This window comes from Sinocyclocheilus rhinocerous, unplaced genomic scaffold, assembly GCF_001515625.1.
Source record: "Sinocyclocheilus rhinocerous isolate Xijiao unplaced genomic scaffold, SAMN03320098_v1.1 scaffold1442, whole genome shotgun sequence".
Taxonomy (NCBI): domain Eukaryota; kingdom Metazoa; phylum Chordata; class Actinopteri; order Cypriniformes; family Cyprinidae; genus Sinocyclocheilus; species Sinocyclocheilus rhinocerous.
Genome location: NW_015656183.1, coordinates 46,932 through 57,111, shown reverse-complemented (window position 1 = coordinate 57,111; position 10,180 = coordinate 46,932).

The window sequence follows — 10,180 nt, the reverse complement described above, 5'->3', positions numbered from 1 at the left end:
TTGTAATATTATATAATGTTGTGCGCTATCTGTCACGCCCACTGAAGGCTCGTCAGTAGATCACACGTGTGCTGAAGTGAACTAACCCTGGAACATATTCTGCTCCGGAGCAGGTTATCTTCAGAGAGCAAGTTACTATGGTTACTTACATACCCTGAAAGTAACCTCTGGTTTTGGAACCGAAAGCTGAGGTTATTCGCTCACTTATCCTCAAACATACCCGGGTATGTCACATAACCTACTTTCTGGAATACCCCCCAGGACGCAAGTTTTATGGTGTTTACAGAGACCTGACTTCTTATGGACAGTCCTAGCTCGCCTGTGAAGATGGAGGGATTCTCTCTTATTCGGGCCAATAGAGGGAAAGCACAGAGGAGGAAGCATCTGTGTGTATGAGTAACAGATAGTACAAACAATATACAGTGATACAGTCATATACACTGGCTGCAATCCTGACACTGAATACCTTAAAGTTTGAGACCTTTTTTTCTCTCAAGGAAGTTTAGCAGTGTTATACTGTGTGTAGTACACACTCCCCCCCAATGGTAATGAATCAAGAGGCAATTTATTTATATTAGACTATTACAAACGAACACATGGCGCTCCGGTTTTCATCTTTGGTGATTATAATCATTTTAAACTTTTTTTTTTCTTTTTTTTACCAGGCTTTTTCCAGTGTTACATCTGGGACAAGGAACAACAATGTCCTGAATAAATGTTATGCCGACATAAAAGAGGTTAAAATCAAACCCCCTTTATCAACGTCTGCCCATAATATAATTCATTTAATAGCAACACAGAAAACTGTTTTAAAAAGGAAAATGCCTCTGGTCAAGACTAACGGTATGGTATGGGATGAAGGAAGGTTTTTTAATCTACACATGATTTTTAATCTACTTTCAGGTTAATTTATTATTTTGATGCTATTGGAGCAAGTACTGTAGTTACAGAAGGCGACAAATGAGCAAGATGCAAAAAACACAGCATCACATGCTTATTTTACAACGGTCTTGTTATCAATAAGCTGACAGCACAAGCATGAGGACCAAGATCCCAAATAAAGCAAACACTGCCCACCACAATGGTGACTTCAAATGAAACAAATATCAAGATCTAAACCCTTTGTTAATTCTCAATAAGAACTTCAGGGGGTATTCCACAAAGCAGGTTATGTGACATACCCGGGTATGTTTGAGGATAAGCGAACGGATAACCTCAGCTTTCGGTTCCAAAATCAGAGGTAACTTTCAGGGCATGTGTTACTACCCAAAACTTATTTGATTTGTCTAGGGACATTAAGGGAATGTACCATTCATAAAACTCTATAATAAAATGTGATATATATTTTAATAGTGCATATCAAACGGTGAACGTCGTGAAGAGGAGAACACTACAAGTTCAAACAGAGAAAAATAAATTTATTCATTAAATTCAACCCCAACCAATATACCAAGTAATAGGCTTTAAATTTGTCCAAAAGATAAAGAAGTATATATATTCACAATTAACAATAAACAAAAAAGAAAAAGACTTGGAGATTTACAAACTCACCAAATGAAGTAATGAAGAGAGCACGAGTGTTGCCAAATCAAAGAAACCAATTAAAATAAAATCCTTCTAACTAAAGAATTTAAATCTAACCTAGAATAATAAAAATAAAAATAAAAACAACATCTTCAGCGTGCTACTCGCACGCCCTAACTTAACTACTCTAACTACTCAAACCAAAACTTACAGCGGGTGGCAACACTCCTAAACTAATGAACTAATACAGCATAATAAGCTACGTGAAGTGCGATGTATGTCACGTGACATCTTATCCTGCTCTCTTCTCAACAGGTGAGCCAAGAGCACGGACACACTCCACGCTCAAATCAATTAACAAAACTAAATACAAGGGGTAGAACAAAGAATAAGACAAGTAAGCAACATAGAGGGTAACAAAACAAGCATACATCAGGCTACCAACATTTCAAAGAGGCGCACAAACCCAGCCCAGCCCAGCCCTCGAAAACAGATGCGACATCGCCTTTTATACTTCCGGCGGGGAGGCGTCAACAGAGACAGCGGAACCCATAATGAGTGACAGAAAGGGAGACCAATCAAGATCTAGTGGGAAACAAACAAATTAATATACAAACATAACGAATCGTAACACTCTTCCCCCCATAATTTTTTCTTTAAACATGGAAAAATGTTTAAAAAAAAAACACAAATATACATTTATAAAAAAAAAAAATGAAGACAAATAAAGCAAGTTATATTTAGATTCTTGAAAGACTGTCAGCTACCACATTATCTGACCCTTTTTTATGTCTAATTTCTAAGTTGTAACCCTGCACAATCAACGCCCAGCGCATGAGTCGTTGGTTGTGATTGTACATTTGAGACAAAAACACCAAAGGGTTGTGGTCAGTAAAAACAGTTACAGGCGAAGAAGAGGAACCCAAATAAACTTAAAAAAATTGCAAAGCAAAAATAAGTGCTAGAGTTTCCTTTTCTATTGTGGAATAGTTCAGTTGATGCTTATTGAACTTCCTAGAAAAGTAACAAACCGGATGATCTAATCCTCTCTCGTCCTCCTGTAAGAGTACAGCCCCCGAGCCAGTAGCACTAGCATCAATCTCCAATTTAAATGACCGGGGAAAATCTGGGGAAACCAGAACTGGAGCATTAGTAAGCAGGGTCTTAATGCCATCAAAAGCATGCTGACAGTTTTCCGTCCATTTCCATGTTTTTTTAGGACTCAGTAAATCTGTAAGCGGCTGCACAATAACAGAAAAATTACGACAAAAACTGCGGTAATATCCAGCCATCCCTAGAAATCTGCGCAGTTCACGGCGCGTAGTGGGAACTGGATAAACGGCTACAGCCGTCACTTTGGCACTGACAGGTCGAACTTGGCCTTGACCCACCTCCTTTCCGAGGTAGGTAATCGTCGCTTTACCAAACTCACATTTCGCCAAGTTCACCGTTAGATGAACCCCAGCTAGACGTTCAAACACAGTCCTGAGTAACATCAGATGATCTGACCATTAGGACGAATACAATACCAAATCGTCCAGATACGCATTACAATTAGGTATTCCAGACAAAACCATATTAATTAAGCGCTGGAATGTGGCAGGTGCATTCCGCAGGCCGAACGCCATCACCCGATATTGTAGAAAATGATCTGGTGTGACGAAAGCAGAAATTTCGGCTGCGCAAGGTGTAAGTGGAACCTGCCAATACCCTTTCAGCAAATCGAGTTTGGTAACATATCTGGCAGGACCCAAGTTATCCACACAATCCTCCATCCTTGGCAGAGGATAACTATCTGGTACCGTAACTGAGTTGACTTTTCTGTAATCTAAAACAAGCAAACAGGGACTACTCCAGGGACTGAAGCTAGGTTCAGCTAGTCCATTAGTCAACAGATATTCAACTTCAGATTTCATCTGCATTCGGTGCAATTGACTTGTATATCATGCTGCAGGACATTAGTGACTGAAGGGACATCCCCAAACAAAGAAGGACATTCATGTATTAAATGAATAACATCACATTTTTGTGTCTCAGTTAAGTCAATCAAAAAGGTTGGCAGAGTTTGTAAAATTTCTGAATTTGCCAATCTTACGACATGAGACGCATTAAATGGGATTAACCCATCATCTTCTTGTAACTCACCACTAGATGGAGACATACTTTCACTTTTCTCCATAATAGAGGGAGCGGTGATAACAGCGACACAATTCAAATGAGACTCAACCTTATTGTTAGGTTTCTCAGAAGAGTCTCTAGAAAGATACATCTTCAACATATTAACGTGACAGATTCGTTGCTTTTTCCTACGATCAGGAGTCTGAATCACATAACTAGTATCATTCAATCTCTTAATCACCTCGTATGGGCCAGCAAAACGAGCCGATAAAGACGAACCCACAACTGGTAACAGTACCAATACTTGATCGCCAGATTGGAAATCACGCTTGACAGATTTAACATCAAAACGCTTTTTCATACTCTTCTGAGTTTCACTCATCGTCTTCCTCGCGAAAGAACAAGCCTCATGCAGACGTTCTTTAAACTTACTGACATAGTCTAATACATTCACTTTAGGAGATTCCTGCTCATTCAACATCATCTCCTGGAAGATTTTAAGTGGACCGCGCATAGTGTGCCCAAAAACCAAATCTGCCGGGCTAAACCCAAGCGACTCCTGAATGGTCTCACGAACTGCAAATAAAAGCAATGGAACTCCCTCGTCCCACTCCCTTTCAGAATTCAAACAGTATTTACGTAGCATCGACTTCAACGTTTGATGGAAGCGTTCAATTGCTCCCTGACTCTCCGGATGATACGCGCTCGAAACTTTGTGCGTAATTCCCAGAGTTTTCAACACTTGCGCAAACAGTTTCGAAAGAAAGTTCGTTCCCCGATCAGTTTGGACTGCTCTTGGTAATCCAAACGTGGTAAAAAACTTTACCAAAGCTTTAATTACAGCAGATGAGGTAATTTTCCTCAATGGAATTGCCTCCGGAAAGCGTGTTGCGGTGCACATTATTGTCAACAAAAACTGGTTACCCGTCTTTGTTTTCGGTAAGGGGCCCACACAATCTACAAGAACCTTTTCAAAAGGCTCTCCAACAGCAGGTACTGGTATTAACGGAGCCGGCGGAATCTGCTGATTGGGCTTCCCAACGATCTGGCAAACATCACAAGTACGACAGTACTCGGAGACATCTTTCTTCAACCCTGGCCAGAGGAAGTGTCTAAGGATACGATTATAAGTTTTCGTAATCCCCATATGGCCTGGCAATGGGTGATCATGGGCTAAGTTTAAAACGTGCCGTCTATAAACTAGCGGTACCACCACCTGCCTGAACACATTCCATTCAGTCTCCTGTATATATATACTGTATACTGTATGTATGATATGTTAATAATGAAGTGCTAATATAAGTAATAAATAAGGTAATATATTATTCTAATAGGGTTATTATATTTATTTTATTGGCATATATAACAGTTATCTGTAAAAAATTATAAAACACTATGACAATACGGGAAAAAAATTAAAATGATTGCACGACCATCAGTTAGGTGGCGATATGCACTAAGCATGTAAACGACCATTGAACAAAAGAAGAAGATAGAAACAGCATGGCGTGCTTTTTCTTAGCGTCCATTTCCATAGTGACTCGTCGATTCCTCGTTCTGTTGAGAATGTCTTGAGTCTTAACCAGGAACATACTCTGAGGTATTCCAGAAAGCGGGTTTTGTTGGAAACTCAGAGTTTGTTAACCCCAGAAAAGGGAAACTCAGTGTTTTCGGTACCAATAAAAGACAAAACTAAACCTCTCAGTAAGTTACCATAGTAACTTACTCTGTGAACCTAACCGGGTCGGGAGCAGCTTTTCTTCGGTAAACCCAGAGTTTCTTTCGGTCTCCTCCCCCTTTTTAAAGCGTAAGCTATGTTTAAATAATTCATTCATTCATTCATTCACGCTGCAAAAATTGCTTTTATTGCTGAGATTTTTACCTGATTTCAAATACAAATATCTAAAAATTCTTAAATCATGATGCATTCTATAAAAGAAAAAATATATACGATATTTAGTCTTGTTTTATTGGGGTAAACAAGTCAAATTAATTGCCAGCGGGTTGAGAAAAATAATCTTAATGAAAATGGAAACAAGATTATTTTTCTCACCGGACCACTTTTATTTTCATCATGCTCTCAGCAGAAGATGATTGAACAACTCTACAAACAGCATAACCAGCACGTGCACATGAATGTATAAAATCAGAGGTGAACAGTCAGTCACATGCCCTGCAACACAGAGCAAGTGTAATTTACTTCACGAGTCAGCGAGATTCAAAAATGTTTTTGTTAAAGGTTAAGTGATTAAAGAATACAAAGAATTTAAATGCATTTACACTGAAGTACTTGTCCATGAAAGAAGACAAATAAAAGAAATTATCTTGCTCTATTAGTGCAGTCACAAATGAAACTTCTGAAGTTAGTTTACTATAGTTGATAATATATAGCGATAGAGATTCGAACATGTATGGTCACATGTAGCCATTTTTAACGCGTTATCTATTGATTCTACCACTTATTCATATTACATATGATCTGTATATATTAATATTCATTTAAAATAAATGCTTTATAATAATTGTTCAACTAAAAGTGCTTGTGTGTAATGGATTAATATTAATATACTCATTTTATAATTATATAAATCATATGCAAATTGTAATTATCATTAAAGCCAGCCAATTTAGTTGTAATTTTTTTAAGTACTTTATAGTGACCTTTAATTTGTAGGAAGAGAAACTGGGGGGAGTGATTTTTTTTTTTTTGCGTCAGCCATGTGTCACTTTGCTCACATCTGATTGGTCCAATTTCAGTTTGAGATCTCTTACCCAGAACATAACCTGCCCTGGAGCTGGTTAGCTGTGCAGTGTAAGTTACTATGGCAATGAGCGCCGCTAAAAGCCAAGCCACTTTCATGGTACCTAAAACCCAGGATTGGTGCAAACTAAACTGAAACTTACCTGACTAGCCAGCTAATCCGGCTTCCTGGTACAGGCCCCAGCTGTGTCTTAAATAGTTCCCTTTGTTTGTTCCTTGTATTTAAGTCCTTGTGTTTCATTCGAGTTTGTCCGGTCTCGTCTGTTATACTGGCATCTGTTCTACCCTGTGATTGGATTACCCGTGTGTTGGATTAAAGACTTTTTCGAAACTTCTGTCATTATCTTTGTGTATTACAGCATAAGCGTGACTTATAAGGATGAAAGAGGGACTGTTGATGCTAATACTTGTCACTCATTTGACTCTTCAACATTTAGAGAATTCTAATGATTATGCACAGCTACTCTTTGTAGATTTTAGCTCAGCTTTTAATGCACTCCAGCCACAGTTACTCTTGGATAAACGTGTAAAGTTTAATTTGAACCCTTTTATTATCAAGTGGCTTTTTTTCCTTCTCAGCCAATCATACTTAATGTTAAAGTAAATAATAAATTTTCTGATGCCAGATTGATCATTATTGGTGCCCCTCAAGTATGTGTATGTTCCATTTCTTTTACTTTATATACAAATGATTACTTTAGTAGGAAATAGAACAATTGCATAATTAAATACCATGATGACACTGCAATACTAGGTCTGTTAGGGAAAACAACAACAAAAAAACAGGATATATCTGAATATCATTCCGAAATTAAGAATTTTGTGCAGAACGTATAATTGTTTGTTCCCTTGTTTTAATTCTCAGTTTATTGTGAGTAACTCACTATTCCATGTTCGGCAGGTAACTGCACGTGCAAGGGTTTCGGTGATTGTTAGTTTGGGGCAGAATACATCCACTGCTGTGACGGCGCTGCTGTTTTGCCTGGGTCTCATCTTTGTTCATTTTGTTATTTTTCGTGAGTTTGTGTTTCCCAGCTAGGAATGTTATTGTTCTAAGAATGTTCCAAGAATATTATGCTATGTTCTGGGAATATTTTCATCAGCAAGTTTTATTTTAGTTCCCAGAATATTCTCCTAAAAGTTAGGATAACATTCTCTAAAAACATTCTAAAAATGTTTATTGATAACATTATTAGAACATTATCCCTAACATTCTAATAAATATTTTAATGGGAAGCTTCCCATTTGACATTGGATGTGGACTCAAATGTTGCTCAGATGTCAAATTTTGGTTGAAAGTAAAAACCCAACCTTTGTTTGATGACGCTCCAACTTCATTAAATAACTCCAAAAACAGCATTACCAGCATCACTTATTATAAACCGGATTGACTTTATTTCTGTCAGACATTTACAAAAGGTCTTATTGAGATTAACAGTGGTTTAGATGTTGATGTCTGTTTGAAAGTAATAGTTTGGTTTAATGTTACCATTATGGTGATAAGAGTTTGCTTTAGTTGAGCAATTTGATTCTTGACTTTTTGATGTTTTTTTCTAGCTGTTGTAGCTATGTTTGTTAGAGCAAAAACAGCTAGAGAACATGTGATTATATGATGCTGGTGATTTCACATTATTTATTATGGCAACTCAATGGTTCTACAGACTGAGATCCAGCAGCATTTAAATCCGGTAATTTCAAGGATTTAATAATAATATCAAAAAATAATAATTTATCACACAGACATCAAGAATCAGTTTATGAATCTCAACAACGGTGACATGCTTCATGCTGCAATGTATTCTGGGTGCATCATACAAAACTCATGCAGGGCTCCCAGAATGCATTGCGGCAAGAAGCATGTCACCATTGTTGAGATTCATAAACTGATTCTTGATGTCTAAGCGTTCAGTAGTTCAAAGTGATTTGTGAACAAAGTGTTTTAAAAATTACAGATAAAAACACAGATTATCTGATTAGAGCATTGCTGGAGTTTATGCTGTTGAAACACATTGCTATAATCTCTAATATGAAGTTAATCACATAGATTAGACTCTAGATGAGATCAATAATCAGATCACTGCATGGTGATAATATCTTTATTATCCGCAAGTAGCCAACAGCAGCTGACCACATTTTCTCTCGCTGCTTTTGACATAACAAACATAGCTACAACAGCTAGAGAAAAACATCAGAGAGTCAAGAGTCAAATTGCCCAACTAAAGCAAACACTTCTCACCATAATGGTGGCATCAAACCAAACGAATACTTTCAAACAGACATCAACATCTAAACCTCTGTTAATTTCAATAAGAACCTGTGTAAATGTTTGACAGAAATAAAGTCAATCTGTTTTGTAAGTGACGCTGGTAATGCTGTTTTTGGAGTTATTTACTCTGGAGCTTGACATCAAACAAAGGTTGGGTTTTCACTTTCAACCAAAATTTTACTTCTGAGCAATGTTTTTTAAGTCCACATCTAGTGTGATGGGAAGCTTTATTAGAATGTTAGAGGATAATGTTCTAACAATGTTATCAATAAACATTTTTAGAATGTTTTAGAGAATGTTATCCTACCTTTTAGCAGAACATTCTGGGAACTAAAATAAAACTTGCCGCTGAAAACATTCCCAGAACATGAAACATTTCTAGCCGTGCGTGCATGCGTTTGAGTTATTATTGAAGTGATTTTGTCTTCTGTTCTCTTCTGTTCTGTTCTTCTGAGCAGATTTTTGACTATCTGTTGTCTTTGTTTTTTTTTGTTTTTGTTCCTTTCTGTGAAAAGTATTAAGTTGTTTATTTGGTTAGCTACAACAGTAGGCCTATAATTTTATTTTTCCTTTGTTTGTTTTGGAGTGTGTAATTAATTTTGTATTGTGTTCCTTGTTTTCTGTATTTTGTGATTTGTTTATTCCTTTTTGTTTGTATTGTATTTTTCAGTCAATCTTTATAGTGGGAGAGCCCAGCTGTGGTTGTAATGTACTGGTGTGCATACATAGAGTGCTGTGCTTAATAAGCTTGCTGTGTTTTCACAAGTGTGTTGTGGGTTTCTTTTCTTTTTTTTTTTGTTGAGGGTTGGGTGGAAGGCAGAGGACCCCTGCTGGCCACCTCCTTTACTTTCTGTTGTTTTTTTTGTGTGTATCTGTATGTATAATTTGGACTTGTGCTTTGCTGATTGAGACCTTGTGTGGAATCAATGTACTGTGTATTTTAAACTCTTATATTTCAATAAAGTGCCTGTTGTCTTTATCCTTCCAGTCCACGTTGTAACAGTTTTACTGTCACATTTGTTCCCAGTAGTTCTTTGCATGTTATAGCTATACCAATCATTAGGGGGCACTCTGTATTCTAAGTTGCTCATTTGCCTAAAAGGGGGTAAAGAAGTAGCATTAGGCAGGAAGTGGTGTGCTAAGCACATGGAATGTCTTCACCTTTGCTGTCCTTTGTTGGTGCCTTGATTTGAGGAACAATTTGTTCTTGCTCTCAAATGTAAGTAAGGCATTGTTTTGTATGTATGTAGAGTTTGTAAATATGCTTTCTGTTAGGGGTTAATACTAAACACGTGTTGATTGTATGTTTGTTTAAATGCAGAGGGTTCTTGTATGAGAGAGGAAACAGCACAGATATAAACAGGACCTAGACAAAAAGGGGCTAATTGTCTTCATCCAAACATCTACTCATCTTATTCTATGATCAACAAACGGATGAATTGTTTGCTGGTTCCGATTCTTCCTTGCTTCATTTAAGGACTGCTGGTGTTATATTTTCCACTTTAAAGACT